Here is a 16,118-nt window from a genome sequence, read left to right as displayed (position 1 = left end):
ACACAGAGTTGAAGGACTTCCTGTGGCAGAGTAAGATCTGGTCCAAGGGGGGTCATAGGCAGGGTGAAGTGTGAAGGCGCTGGGTCAGGGCAGGAAGGGGGCAATAAGTGTGCACTGTGTGGCATTTGTTTCTAAACTTAAGCCACTTAGGAATTCCTCCAGCCTCAATTCCATTCTTAAATTTCTGGCTGTTTATTACAACCTGGGGCTCATTTTCATAGTCTCTGCCTTTACTTCTCAGATTTATTCAGAGTAAACACTAAGATGTGAAAGATGGTGATGTTGGAATCCAGCAAGAAACCAGTGGTCAGACAATCTCACTGGTGGCAAACATTTACATTTCCTCATTTGGCAGACGCTTTTATCCAAAGGGACTTACAAGTGAAGGACATCAGTAAGGCTTCAGTGGAGTGGGAAACCTTGGTGTAAATATTCAGTACTACATCTATTTTAGTAAGTGCGAGGAGATTGTATCAGGAAGTCTGTGAGGAAGTTCTACAAACACTGAACCTTCATGATCGAACAACACTTGCAGTTAGCATGCTAATGTTTGCTAATTAACACTAATCACAGTCCAGACTGACAGGAATGAGTTTTGTAGTTTTTTTTTTGTTGCAGTATTGAATGAATTGAAAAAAAATTTTGACCTGATGTTGGAGCTAAACGAGAATAAAGTTCATGAATGTGTGGATTACATGGGAATCCATCTGAGAGTTGTCGAGACATTTCACTAAAGGCCAAAAATGTCAACCTGATGGCGGCACAAGAGGAAAAGTCAGGGGATCATCAAAGTCAGCAGGCATCCTCCTCCTATGGGAACAATGAAGGTCAAAAATGTACAAAATTTCCTGGTAATCCATCCGATACTTGTTGAGGTATTTTAATGCTCATAAAAGTGGTGGATGGACCAACCAACCGACTCTGCCATCACTTCAACCGCGCTGCTAGCATGGCTAAAAACTGATTATCAAACAGCAATCATTTAATTATGTCTTGACAGCATCTTTTAAAATGTCTTTTTATTACTGGTGGTCTGTGGGGAAGATGTGTTTTTATTTATGAGGGATTTTTTTTTTTGTAATACCACGCTTGGTAACTAAAACAGTCTGGCAGTGAAGCCGACACACCGTGCCACACACAGCTCAGCAGGTTTGTTTAAAACACGTCCAATTGTCTGAACGCTCGTGTTTCTTTCCTCGTCTGACTTCTGTTTAATCACAGTCCAAGATCTGAGTGATTGCTTTGCTAAGTACAACATTACCACGACCTGCAGACAATAAGATCCAAGCTGTAATCAACCCCAACAATCTTTTAAAAGTCACTTTCCTGCTTGTGACTTGCTGCAGTATTGAGTTACCATCAGTACACAGCACAGTTCAAACCGAGAACTACTGAAACTGTAAGTCTTCCTGTTTTTGTTTTTCGTTATGTTTTTTTTCTTTACTGAGCACCACGGAGCGACAGAAGATTAGAAACAGTGAATCTGTTCAAAATGACCCCCCAGTTTTTTGGGACACACATTGAGCAAACTTGAAGTGTGAACTCACTCCCACCCTTCGAGCCTATCAGTGTCATCAACCACAACATAGATGAAAATGCTTCAAATGTTTACCCCCCCCCCCCTTTCTTTCTCTCTCCCTCTCTCTGCAGATCTGACAGTCCTGTTTACCAAAGCAGACGACAGACGAGCTGAACAAGGGCCCGGGCCCCAGCACTTCCACTTAACTCTCTCCCCATTACTACGATTGGTGTGAATGACACAACAAAAGGGATAAAATGCAGTTCTGAGACGGAGAAAACAACTGCAGCTCACCATCAAGAATAATAATAATAACAAAAAAGACATGGATAAAAACAAAAGAGGAAGAGGAAGGCGAGGAGGAGGTGTTTGCGGGCTGGGGAGAGAGGGAAGATGATGAGGTGGGCCATTTAAATTTTTTTTTTTTTTTTAAAAACCACATGATTTAAGAAAACTGTTGGAAATTGCGGGAGATGTGTAAAAGGTTTCTTTTTCACCATCGGTGGGAACTCGTCTTTAGACTTAAAAAGAGGTGTTAAAGGAAAGAGCCAGGCGCCGGGGGAATTCTCCCACGTCAGAGAGCTCTCTCTTTTTAAATTCAACCCCAGTAATAACGCAGATAAATAATAGATGAATAGTATTTAGCTCCCACCTTGAACAACTCTTTTTAAACGCAGTTCATGAAAGACTGACAGCTCACAAGCTACACAAACACTTGTTCTCGCACCGTGCGCACCCCCCGCACACAAGTATTGTGTATTTTACCTAATTAAATAAAACACCAGGTGGTATCGACTGATTGTTTGCGAGCATGTGCATTTGTGTGTGTGTGTGTGTGTGTGTGTGTGTGTGTGTGTGTGTGTGTGTGTGGACAGAAAAAGGAGAAGTGAGGAAGAGCAGGAAAGATCATTTTGGATGAATTTCATTAAGTTCATCATTAGTGGTTTCATCAACGACTGACGCTTGGTTTGGGTTCAGAAACAGTGGAGCTGCTAGGAACTAAATGTCACACAATGCATGTGGAGCTTCATTCAAATAATTTTTCTACAGTCCCTAACTTGTCTAATGATATTTAACAGAGGCCTTTTAATGATGTAGAGGAAACATAAAAAATGACTTGTTTTGGATTAAATTAGAGGAAGAATAAACAAGTAGACATATATATATATACCTGCAAAAAAAAAAAAAAGAAAAAATAAAGCACAGTAGCAGGCTCTACTTTGTGTCTCGTGCCAGCTACGCCTCAGAGATGCGGTCGTGGCAGCGCCAGGCATTTACAGAAGGCTGTGTGTTTAAACGCCTGGAATGCTCATTTGCCTTTTGGGTTTACTTATTTACTTTTGCATAAATGGAGAACAGTAATGTGGTATTAAGGGGCTTCTCAGGGGGAAGGTTGTGTGTGTTTTTTTTTTAAATGTAGCCTCCCTCAGTTTTGCTATATTAAGGAAGGTTGATGATTGATGCAACATAGATCTAATTTCTCTTGATTAAAAAAATAAATTAGGAAAATAATGCCAGGCATGAGAAGAGTTCAGCCTCAACACACAACCACCCCCCCACCCCCCACCCCCCTAAACACACACACACACATACCCACATCACTCCTCCCTCCCTCGCTCAAAGTCATCAGATACAAAATGAGCATCCAGGCTAAAATAATCACAAAATTCCCAATAGCCAAATATAAAAACGTAAAACGACTGCCTTGATCAACTAGAGCCCGGTAATCTTTAGAGCCAGCCACAGCTGTACCACCACCGCTGTCACTTGAAATAAAAACCTAAACCTTTCAGGGCTTTCGATTGATTCTTTAATTCAGCCTGATATGACATTAAAACCCTTTGGTTGACTTCCACTGGCTGTGACAAATGTACCAGCGCTTAATAGAGGTGTGCAGACAGGCCGGCATTTCAGTGACTTTTATCAAACTGAATTTATCAACGCGGGGCTCCCAGGATCGGTGGCAGCAGCTTGTTCAGGAGGAAGCCTACAGATACCGTTAAGTACATCATCCCTCCTCCCTGTCTCTTCGCCTCGCTCCTTCTCTCCTCCTGCTCCCTGCATTTCTCTCCACACTCTGCCCTGTCATCGCTCTGCCTACTGTATATTTATCTCTTTCCTCTCTGGATCTACCGCTCCAATGGATGTGTGTGCTTTGTAGGCTAATAGGTAGTAAGTATTTTTAAATTTGACCAATTAAGAGAACAAAAAAAAAATCACTAATGAGTCCTGGGGTGTAAAAGTCTTTAGAAACAGCACTTGTACCATTGAGGTCTAATTGTTTTGCATTTAACAGCATCAAAGGTGTCATGAGTTTGAATTAAAAGTCAAGATATGTGTCATCCTCATCCATCCAGAGGTACTTTCCTCCTGTTAAAAGTGCCATTTCTCTCTATAACACTGTAAGGTCTTGACCTTATGCTGTTAGGTGCCTTCAGATAATATATGCTAAGATTTGGCGCCATATAAACTGAATTGAACTGGGGTTAATTCACTTGTTCCCTGTGGAGACGCTGGAACGTCTCATTTTTAATGGAAACCTGTTTGGATTTATCATCACTTAAAGAAGAGGCTTCTGTGATTTTGAAAGCAGTTCACTAAGTTGGGTGCTGAACCACCGCTCGCAGGGTGTGGTATGACAAATAAACGGTAACTTATTGTCATTTTCAGCAACAAGTCCGGCGATGATAAAGAATCCTGAACAGTGGGGGGGGGGGGAAGGCAACGTATAAAAAGCGACGATAGATAGGGAGAAAAAAACTAGAGATAAGAGTGGCAGAGAGGATGGAGAGATGACAGAGGCTGCGGCAGAGAGGCAGGAAAAAAGAGTGAAATGGTGGAACGAGGAGTGCGATAAGGAGGCTTTTGAAGGGTCCTCTCAGATGCTGGGATTGCTCAGTTCAGCGCCGTCAGAGCCTCTGAGGTACTTGAACCTTGCCTGCCTTTCCTCCACCTCTCTGTAGAGCTGCTGCCCTGCAGGCCACCTGTAAACCGCTTTGACACATGATCCACTCCCACAGATGTAGAGTGGAAAAAAACACACACACACACACACACACACACAGAGGGAGAGAGAGAGGGAGAAACCACTGCTTGCAGGCAGCTAAACGTGCACAAACGCTTTAATGCGCCATCAATGCTTGGTTGTTTTTTAACATTAGCACTCGATTAACAACTGCCTGTCCCACTTTTCAATGAAGGGGCACTCACGGCAGAAACAAGAGAGCTACCTAATAGTCTCTCTCATGACATGTTGATTAAAAAATATAGTTTTTTCCTTCTTCTTTTTCTGTCTCTCACTGTCAGTTCTAAGCAATAGATCCTTCAGCAAGACAAGACAAATAACCTGCTATTATCCATGGCCCTCACGTTGGCGTGAAAGTGGCACTAGGAGGATTTTAACCTTCACCTCCTGAAGGCCGAGGGAAATAGGACACGTTGGAATTTAATTAAGCAATTAGATGGATGTTGTGCCACAGCCACAAATGAGTGGCAGGGAAAGAGAATGGCAACTTTTAGGCAAACACACAAACACAAACACAAACACACATAAGAAACTGGGAATTAGACAAATTATTGCTTCAAATGGAACGGTCATGAAAATACACACGCATGTAAGAAACAACTGTGAGTCTGTCAGTGCAAGAAGGCACTAAGCAAGGCCCCCACCCCCACCGAAAAATGGAGAATAAAAAAAAAAAAAAACAAGAAAAAAAAACGATGGCTCCTGATTAGGCATTGTCAAAATATTTGCAATGGAGGAATTCCACCAGGCGAGCGCGGAATCGGCTCCTCTACAAAAGAGCGATCTTCCCTGAGTAACAAGTTGGTGCAATGAGTGTCGACAGAAGAGGAGCTGAAATCCCCCCCGGGCTAGAGAATATCCCGCTATTGTAGTCTTAACCCGCGAGACCTGGCGGGGAATGTACAGCTTTCACAGTCACTTCTCATCCTATTTGTAGCACTGCCGCTGACGTGTGAGCGACTGGGCCAGAGCAGGTCACTTTCCCCCCATTTTTTTTTTTTTTTTTTAATCTTTCTGTCTTCCTTACACTTTCTCTTCTCACACATCTTTAATACTCTTTCAAAAAAAAAAGAAGAATAAGTCCAACAAACATTTGAGGGATCATTCATCTATATCATGTTATTTTCTCTCTCTCACCCCCCGCCCTCACGCCAAACCACTTTTTTCATCGCTCTTTTTGTATTTTTTGTTCCACAAGGCAAGTTTCATTAAAGATCCAATTATGCAAATCAGGTGCTGGAGAGGCAGTTGAATATGCACTATAATGGTGTACAGTAATCGTTCGACACAATATACGGCATCCGGGGCCAGATTTACGAGCGCAACAGAACTGCAACGCCTCCGTCCTTTGGTGAAAACCTCTTGATCATAATTAAAGGTGCAGGAGTTCTCTCTCCAGCATCGTCATCCCCTCCCTCTTCTCCCTCTTTTTCTCCACTGCTTCCCTCTTTTTTCCCTCTCCCTCTATCTTGTGCTACTTTGGCGTGCTCATTAGCAGAGGTCTGGGACTTTTACAGAGGTCACATCCGGGAGGTAGAGCAGCTAAAGAGCAGACATGACATGTGGGATGCAGTCAGTGATGGTATGTGAAGTGGGTAATAGACATAACCTGTCTCTCTCTTTCACACACACACACACACACACACACACACACACGTAACCTTCCATTTCATGAACACTGGAGGTATTTACCACAGTCTTAGCTGAGCGTGGCTGAATGCTAAGCAGCAACAATTCTATGCTTCAGGACCTCTGATTGATGTGTGCTTGCCTGTTTGTGTTAAGCTGTTGTCTGCGGAAATGACACGGCTGAAGATGCAGCGCCATTTGACGCATCAGAAGGGAAAACGGTCATGACATCGCATGACACGTCCTTACATCCAAAAATGGTAACAAACTTTGAGGAACAAAAAAAATGAAATAAAGCCAAAACTCTATAAATAATAATGCCTATATATGTTGGGGGGGTGGGGGGGGGGGGGGGTGGGGGGGGGGGGGGGGGTGGGGGGGGGGGGTGGAAACAAAGGAGGAATATCACAGGTTGTAAGGACAGGAGTGTTTTATATTTTTTTCTAAACAAATTCCTCATTGGTGTAGTCGAAGCGAGCTCCAACTGATTACACAGAAAGGGCAAGGCCAGGCCGCCACCTTGACACTGGACTTTCTCAAGGCTGAGCAGTTAAACTAGCCCTGAAAAATAAACACACACCAGACAGGTTCATGTGCACATGTACACACTGTTGCAAATGCAAACTCCCATGCACACTGGCCTGCATGCACACACACACACACACCCACCCACCTCTCCCTCTGAGACCACTTCTCCCTTCCCTCTCTTATCATCCAGACCTCACCCGCCCTCACCCCCAACCCCGACTCCTCCGGCTGCCCAGACAGGCAGACGCTCCTTGTGATGGCACCCCAGCATGAGAGGACTGAGTCAAGCCTATCTGTCAGAGCCTCATCTGCCCCACACTCTTTATTCTTAGATCAAACTGACGTCCGTGATTACCCCCCCCCCCCCCCCCCCCCCATCCACCCTTCCACCACCCCAATCTTTACCAGCCAAAGAGGAATATCAGGGGAAAATATACACTCACATTCCTGAAGCGTTCACACAGCACACACACACACAACAGGAGAATTGTACATAAACTCTCATTTAAACAATGATTCAATAAAGCTGATCATTCACACAGTCAGATTTTAATTGATAGCATATTCATTTCTAGCAAATGGCACATTCCATATTTCCCATTGCTTTTTATATCATTAAATAACTGAGGTGCAGCATTTTCTTTACATCCTTTTACAGGGAAGTTGACTTCAATCCTATAGAGAGGTGTGATATGTAATAAGCACCCCCACAGCCGGGAATTGAACCGTGGACTTGGGGTCATGTGATATCTGTCCGTACCATTAGGCCACCAGATGCCCCTGATTCTAATTTGAAAAATCATATTGTGTTAAATTTATAGTTGAATAAAATATAACTGGAAAGGTTTGTGGACATTAACACCTCATGCAAAGGATGAAGAAATACAGTCATCAGTTTATTCATTTCACAATAAAAGCTCATTAATGCTTAAAAAGGCCAAATGATGAGCAAAGGTCAGCAGCTCAAACTTCATAAAACTCTGAGGTCATCCGTGCCCCCTTCAATTTATCAGCGCAGCGGAATAAATCAAATCTTTGTCATGATGACAGAAATTCAAACAAATGTGATAAAAAAAATTGTTTCTGATTTCTCTGTAATGTGTGTAATCTAGAGTGTGAGGTTTTGTGGTCAGGGAAGTCTCCTCTTGACTGTACATCCTAAATTTGATCCAAGCCTTTTGACTGTGTGTACGTGTGTGTGTGTGCGCGCGCTTGTCATATTAGCCTCACACAGCTCTCCAGCATCTTCCCCTCTCTGGCCTGAACCCTGGAGATCAAGGTCACGGAGCTACAAGGCTCAACCCAGACTAACGCCTGTGTGTTACAGCCCCCTTCAGCACCCTCCGCGCCTCCTACGGGACACACACACACACACACACACACACACACACACACACACACACTGGAATACATGTACCCAGTCGCCTTGCCCGGCTGCAGATCAGAACCAGAATGGAAATGAACACAAATAGGCGGGCGGGGGGGGGGGGGGGGGGGGGGGGTGCTTTTACAATGACTGCACATATCAATTAATGGCTGGCTGATGAGCAGAGCCGGCCTGATCTGGCCTGCCCACCACCGCCCTGATCCCAGCGGACTGGGAGCCCTGGCCCCACAGCCTGTACAGCTGGAGCCCTCTCCCCTATAATTACATGAGATGGGGATCAACTAACCACAGTGAGGCGGCCTGTCTGACTGTGCACTGCACTGTGTTGCAGATGCATATATCACAGGATGCAGGATAACTTATTTGTGTTGAATTATGTGCTGTCCAATTGATTACACACATGTATTTTCTGTACTGCTAGATTATGTAATTTGTGCAGCCACTTCACTGTGGGTTTGTGTGTCTTTGCGATGTCTGCTCATGGTGCTGCCTTCTTTATGTGCATTTGTTAAACAAGTGTGTGTTTTTTTGTTTTTGTTTTTTTTGTTTTTTTCCCGTACTGCTTTTTCAGTCCTTTTTTCAAAAATCTGATTGTGTACATGTCAATGTGCAAATAATTCACTGTGCATCGGGCTGACAACGCGGCGGCTCCAGTCGAGTGGGTCTACTCCACGGTGAACTGAGTGGCTGACTGACTGACTGACAGCCTGGTGAAAAGAGGACTGTTTTGATGCCATCCTTTGGATGCCATGCTCTCTCTCTCTCTCTCTCTCTCTCTCCCTCCTGTCTCTCCCATCACTCCCTTCTCCTTCGTTTTCAGCTGAGAGACGTGAATCGCCACGCTCACTCATACCGCCGCGGCCCCCCTGTGCAACGTTGACACGGGCACAGGTGGGAAAGCAACTAACACAGGATCATCGGCGACCGCTGCAGAGCAGATTTTCAGCTCCCTGAGTCAGAAAGTTGCAGCACAAGAAAATGTCTAAATACTTATCTACCAAGTGTGTGTCGTATTTTGCTGCAATAAATCTCACTGAACGTGCATTTATCTATTTGACTTGAAGTGAAGAGAAATCATGCTTGCACATTTTATAAGAATTGTTATTTTAATGACAGCAGGACTGATAATTAAATGGATAATTCATGAATGAGTGATATGTAATATCAAACACAACCTGAGCAGTGGGTGATTGCAAAAGTAAAAACAACAAAATTAGGCCTAATGAATATGAAATAACTTGCTAAGACAAACCACTGAGGCCTTGCTTGACACAGGCCAGTCTGCAGAGTTAGGCCTTCTCTTAAACACTGTGTCTCTTCCCAAATATTTTCACTCAAAAAGAATGACAACATTTCAACTAGCAGAGCAGGGAGGTGCAGTAAAAGGGCAAACAGGTCTACAAGGCAGCCTGAACTGTCAGAGGAGCAGGGACAGTTATCCACTTGCTATTTCATCTCCAATATGGGAATGAAAGGAGCTGACAAAAAAGGGTTTACGCCCAGACACTATTTCAGACATAATATCCGCCCTGTGCATACCATTAAACAATGACAGCATCTCAACTTGTACAGTACATCTATTTATCCCTTTTCCTTCCGCAATGAATCTGAGGAAGATTTTTTTCTTTTTTTGTTTTGGCTCAAGACAATTTCGGGGAAGGTTAGAGAAACAGTGTGAAACAATGTGATAGACATTGTTGAGTATTTTAAGACAGATGACATGTGTCTTCGCAGCCATTGTGCAGCGCTGGTAGCTGTTGGAAGTGGCTGCATAACCCTGGTCAGATCACTCAGGGGTCAACTCCAGTTCCAAGAAAAGGTTCCTCCCCGCCCAAGACGCAACGGTGAGACAGAGGCTTTAAATGGGATTACAAGCCTCATCCCTGCTGCAACATATTACTGATAATTCAGTGCTGCCCCATCATATAGACTGAGCAACAACAATCTTTTTTTTTTTTTAAATGAGCCACCATGTGGGAATTCTGCTGATAATTTGTTAGCACAAACAGAGTTCAACCTGCTGGATCTTCTATGTTAAAAGAAGATGAAACTCCTCTTCCATGCCCTGCAGAAATATTATTGACGTATGGGCTCTGTCATGTAAGATTCCCACAGTATGGGATGCCTATCAGGCTCCTAACTTTCTACCACCCTCTCTCTCTCCCCCTCCCAAAAAATAAATATCACATTGCCCACAATCAAATATGACACCGATCCCAAAAATGTCAATTTCATGGCTGCTAACATGAGCGTCAATCTCAACGCCCCTCGTCTGCATGCCATCATAACCGTCTCCTCAAAGCGTAATGCGGGGACTTCTTCTTCACGAGAGGTCGATCACTGCACAAAATGGCAGGTCTCACCGGCTCTTCTTCTTCTTCCATCTCACAAGTTTTTGACACATAGGGGCAAACGCACCGGTAAAAAAAAAAAAAGAAAAACTTTAACCCCCCCCCCACCACCACCACCACCACCTCCTCCTCCAGCGTGCACTCTCCCAGCACAAGTGCGGGTGTCGGTATAGTAGTCGGTAAAGTTTCCCGTGCACACTCGCGACGGGAACACGGCTGGACCTTTCCAAAAAAAAAAAAAAAAAAAAAGTCTCAAGATTGTATCTCAGGAATCAGTGCGAGCAAGTCTAACGCAAAGCCGTGCACCCCGCACGCCCCTAACGCACACGCAGTGTTACAGAGTAAAACATGCAGCGGTAAACAACACACGCTGCCATTTATTTTCTGCTGGAATAAAAATAATAATAATAATAATAATAATAATAGTTAATTACGCGTTTTAGTTGCAAGGTGTCGAGCACGGCAGCCAGTGTCTTTTGGTCCCAGCTGCTATTTTGTCACCGTTTTTTTTTTTTTTTTTTTACGATCGTCACTCGCTACGGATAATTGCTCTGTTATTTTCTAATCATGACTGGGGAGACATCGGGGGGGCCCCCGCTGCGATGCTCCCGCACAAACAACCACAATCCTCCCCAAAAAACTGACTTCCCATTGAGTAACTCTCTCCAAGCCCCCCGGTAAAAGCCACACTCATAATACTGCAAGCCCCCCCACACTTCTTACCTTTTGGATTTGGCGAAGCGCCGGCTAACTCCTGCGCGTAAACGCTGCGTTGCGAGAGATAGTGTTCATTGAATAATGAGGCATGTCCATATGATTTCACCGGATCATATTCTTTTCGGATGACGTGGGTGTTGAAAAGTGGCTTCGGACCTGTTAAATACTGTCCACTCCTCGATCCTGTCCCTTACAACTGCTCCCCGCCGCGCACCCCGAGTTTCAAATGAAAAACGCTGCTTTATTACTTGTCTCTTCTTCTTGCTTTTTTTCCTGTCCCCTCTCTGTCTCAGTCAGTCGCTGCCTGCTAAAAGTAAACGTTTACATTGATGCCGATCCCCGGGCATCAGATCAGCATATTCCCTTCAGCTTGAACTCCCCCCATCTGGTAGGTGAAACGCATTGTAGCTACCGTAAAAAGGGAACTCCATTGTAGAGAGCGGAGCTGACTGGCTGGCTGGATACAGCCCGGGTCTTGCGGTATTCGCCGTTGACGGGGGATAAAAAAGCAGCTGAGCCCAGCGGTGAGCAGAACCTGGTTTAAAGAAATAATCTTCCCCACAGCCTTAACGTTACATTTCCCCCCTGGTACCCTAACAAGAGAAAAAAAGCCGATTCCCAACCAGCTAACTTTGTTTCTGACCTTGAACCTGTCCACAAACACTGCTTTATTTTAAACCGTATCACAAGCGTTCACACACAGGCAGCCTCGCCGCGGAGCCGCCGCGCCGTCAGAATTGCCTTGGCTAACAGCCCCTCTGTGCAAAGACACCCAGGTCACAAATTCACTCCAAAAAGTAGAATTCATTACCTTTAAAGTGAAGTGTTTCGAGTCTGTATCCTCTTCTCGTCGCTTTGGGGAAAAAAAAAACTCCAGGATAAATGAGTGATGCCTCCTGTGCGTCCTGAGCGTCAGTCACCGCTTAAGAGAAGTAATGAGTGATAAAAATGACGCTCATCTATCTGCACTGTAACCTTGTGGCGTATTTAATGTAAATAAGCCCCGTTGTGTTGCCAATCCCCGTGCACACAAACGCAAAGCCGCTCCTCAGGAACTCGCTTTTGCCCCTTTTTTTTCTTTCTCACTGTATTGACGATTTATTCTGTCTGTCTGGGAGCGCAGGAGGGAATGAGCAGAATTATTTGAAAATATGCTACAGCAGTAATGATGCGAGCGGTCCAGTTTGTGAATGAACGCATTTCTACACACCTCTCTGAAGATGTTTGAAAGCAGCCACGCTGTCAGCAAAAAGAAGCAAATACTTCTTTTTTTCTTTTTTCCCCTCCTGATATTTCCACTAAACTTGGAAGTTGGCACAACTTTTTAGCGATGCGTTAAAAAAAAAAACATACGACCAAAGAAGACGTCCCGCTTAGGCCGAAGTGTTTGTTGCAACTAAAACCTGCCTAGCGGGATGGTTTTGATATATTACGCTTCTATAGAGGGCTGGAAGAGACTAAATAATGCAATTATAGATTCAGTGTCCCAGCGTTGACAAAAGACAGGGCTTCAATAGAGGCTTTGTTACAGGATTATATAATGATTATGGGGTAATTATGGGAACGGTTTGGTAATAATAAAAAAGTATCAAGCGCTCTCTTGCACGGGCAGCTTGTTTTCTATAATGTAAGTGCATGAGTAGAGGAGTGTGATAGGACGGACAGACAGACAGACAGACAGACGGGGCTGCTGACAGCTAGTGGCAGGATGACGGCAGACAGCCCCGATTATTCAAAATGTCGAACCGAGAGACACATTAATGCCACTGACTGAGATACTATCAGATGTGCTCAGAACCGGACATGGGCCCACAATGGAATATCTCGGGGTCATATTCATAACAGCCCTATGCGTAACACCCCCCCCACCCCCCACCCCACCCCTTCCCCTCGTCAACCCCCCCCCCCTTCAAATCATCGTCTCCCTTCGCCACGCCGCTTGTGCCATGCTGCATGTGTCAGAGAGAGAGAGAGAGAGAGAGAGAGAGAGAGAGGCAGATACACACATGTAAATGGTCACTCTGTCAGAGAGCAACACACTCTATCTCTGGGTGACACAAATCCGCCCCTTACTGCACATTATTATTATTATTATTATTATTATCATTATTATTATTATTATTATTTAAGGATTTATTGCAGCCTGTTTATAAAACTTTTAAAATCAAAACTTCTATTTAGAGAAAATATTTACTCATCTTTTTTTTTACATTTTTCCCCCATAAAGACATAATTATTATCAGGTATATGAAGTTATCTGTCACTTTTTTTCCTTTGGGCTTCATTGATATTTAAATATTTATGCTTTTTAAAAGATTCTTCACAATAGTGAGTGAGTGTGTATATGTGTGTGTGTGTGTGTGTGTGTGTGTGTGTGTGTGTGTGTGTGTGTGCATGTACGTGCACGTGTGTGTTCTGTGAGACATTAATAGATAGCCTAAATATCTGCTTTATTCCCCTTCCCAGACAAAACATATCTTCCTCTTTAAAAGATACTCCACATTCATTATGCACTATGAAAATCTGATTCTCATGCTGCTCCTTTAAATGGTTATATGGAATTCAGTTTGATGCATATGAATTTCTTTTTTTTTTCTTTCCTTCTTTTTTTTTTGAGCATTTTCCAAAAAAAAAAAAAAAGAAAGAAAATTCCTCCCCTAAAGAAATTAGCATAACCATTCCCCATCAATAATATTGCTATCTCTATGGGAGTGATAGCAGCAAGCAGTAGGGGTGTTCCTTTTGCCGATTCTCCATGGATCAACAGCGCGTCATCAGCTCCTTTTGAACTTGTTATAGCAAGTCAAGTGATTCTTTATCGGCTGACAGGCCTGACAATGCATCGGGGATGGGAAAGCAGGTCAAAAGGAAGTTGCCATATGGACTTAAGCATGCAAATTTCTAACAATACGTAGCAGTGAGGGTTGTACTCTCACAGGCACACCACTATATATGTGTAAGCAGTCACGCAAAACTGTTGTCCAGCCGTATTGTACAGGCTGACACAGATCTCACTGGCTTAAATTAGTTGTATGCAAAGTGAGTGGTATGAAACTAATTTCAGCTACACAGGGATAGACATGATAAAAAACAAATATGAATGCCTTTATGAAAAATATATAAATATATCTTTATATTAACTACAGTATATAAATGATTTGCAGCAATATTTTTATGCAAATTAATGATAGTTATTTGTATTTGCAGGCCAGTGTGAAGCTTTATCTGCCATTTACTATGTTCATAAAACGCAATTCAAGTTTAAATTTAAAGTCCTTTAAGATCCTGCATGAAACCTAATTATGAGAAAGCATCTTTATGATATTTTTTTATTTTATAGAGTGCTGCATGTGAGTGATGGGCGCTGTAAAGGCGGACAGGAAAAGGGTTTGGCAGTGCTTTGATTTGCTTCTGCAACAGGTGCAGCAACAACACAATCATATCTGTGACCCCTGAGCACAGTTTTACTTCTCCATTTGCATTAAGGCTTATAAACCCTGATGATACTTCCATGCTTTTACATGTGAGTGTCACATTTCAAATACACAGTGTAGTGCAAAAACACACTCCATGTTTTAACCTCCTGATTGTTTTGCTGCTGCTTTTCAGTGCACATTGGGTTTCATTCACAATGAAAGGAAACTGGTGAGCAAGCGGGGAGGTCAGTAAATATCACAGAGAAAGACATTTTGGTGCTGCACTGCATATCTGTTCAAGTGCACGGCCTGTGTTTGTGCTGAAGGGAGAGGAGGCAGAGGGAGTGTTGGCCGGCAGTCCTGGGAGGGTCATCACTGCCTTATTACTGCCATGTTAGTGACTAGCAGCTGAAGATGGCTCTGCTCCCTGCCCCTCTGCTTGGGAGTCATCCAAGACAGCGTGCTCCAAAAAAACAGACCAGCCACTGTTCACTTCTCAGATAGATTAAGACGTTATTCCACTGCTCTGGCCGTCTCTATCTCACCCTCTGTCTCTCTTTAACCCTTCCCAGAGCCAGATTTACAACACAACAGCCTGTTCCTTCAGAGGCCTTATTGCTAATTTCGACTCTTGGGGAGTAGACACAACAATCTAAAAGCACGGGTGCAACATGATAGCAATGTTTTCATGGCGTTGTATGTGCCAGTTTAGAGGGAACTATCAAATTATGGAGTCGAGGGTGTAGTGTGTGCATATGGCAAGTGTGGCGTGAGTCTCCAAGTTTGTCTGTATAATGACTGCATCTTTAAAGCCAGATATTGTACCCAGCTTATATTTAAATGCAAACAAGACGAGACTTTGGCTTCCCCCAGAGGAAAAGAAATGCTTTTCTTTACTTCAAATTGAGTTTCTCAAAGTCTAATTTGTAGCAACCCTTTGATGAACAAATGTTTTCAGACTATCCTGCTTTAATGAAAAGGGAGTGAGTGCAATTTTAAACAATCTGAAGCTCTGAACCCTCTGTGACTGTAAACTTTAAAAATTAAACTTTAGAATTTATATCAATTACACTTTCAAGTTCTGACAGGGCCTTAAATAAGAGCCAGGAGCCCGCCTATGGAAAACGTTCCCCACACCAGATTCATTTCCACTGCAATCATCTCCTCTATTGGTGACATCAATCCTTCATGTGAGGCATTTATGTTTTCAACAAATACACACTAAATACACACTACTGTCTCAAGCTCTCCCCTGATGGTTGGGGTCAGTGCGTGTGCATGTTTGTCAGCTCTGATTGTTAATGAAATGCTCACACAAATACAGTACAGGCAAATATTTAGAGATTTCATCACGGACAAATCTGCGATTCTTCAGGGAGCAGTGGATTTCTTTATTCGCCCCAGACAGAGAGTATACCCAAGATCAAACTTGTCCAGGCTTGATGAATGTGGAGGAGCAGGAAGTATACTGCCATTGACTGATAACCAGTGTGATTTTAATTTAAATCATATGAATCGAAGTCTGCCCAGAGCAGAAATAAAATAT

The 16,118-nt window shown here is 43.5% G+C and overlaps 1 protein-coding gene across 4 annotated transcripts in view; it reads right to left on the bottom strand.

The window, feature by feature from the left end:
• The window catches only part of znf536 (zinc finger protein 536), a 232,160-nt gene extending 219,582 nt beyond the window's left edge, over positions 1-12,578 (bottom strand). For 2 of the 4 annotated variants that reach the window (XM_071488427.1, XM_071488426.1), the window contains exon 1: positions 11,968-12,578. The gene's annotated coding sequence lies outside the window, so the exon portion shown is untranslated. Of the gene's footprint in view, positions 1-11,162; positions 11,911-11,967 lie in introns of those variants that run through there. The other 2 variants (XM_071488430.1, XM_071488428.1) reach the window with 2 other exon arrangements.
• Positions 12,579-16,118: the final 3,540 nt, after the last annotated feature.

The sequence above is a fragment of the Trachinotus anak genome, unplaced genomic scaffold (assembly GCF_046630095.1).
Source record: "Trachinotus anak isolate AG129_WGS33_773 ecotype Australia unplaced genomic scaffold, CSIRO_AGI_Tana_v1 ptg000011l, whole genome shotgun sequence".
In the NCBI taxonomy this organism is placed as follows: Eukaryota; Metazoa; Chordata; class Actinopteri; order Carangiformes; family Carangidae; genus Trachinotus; species Trachinotus anak.
The sequence above is the reverse complement of the archived record's forward strand: the minus strand, read 5'-3'. Positions and strand labels throughout refer to the sequence as shown.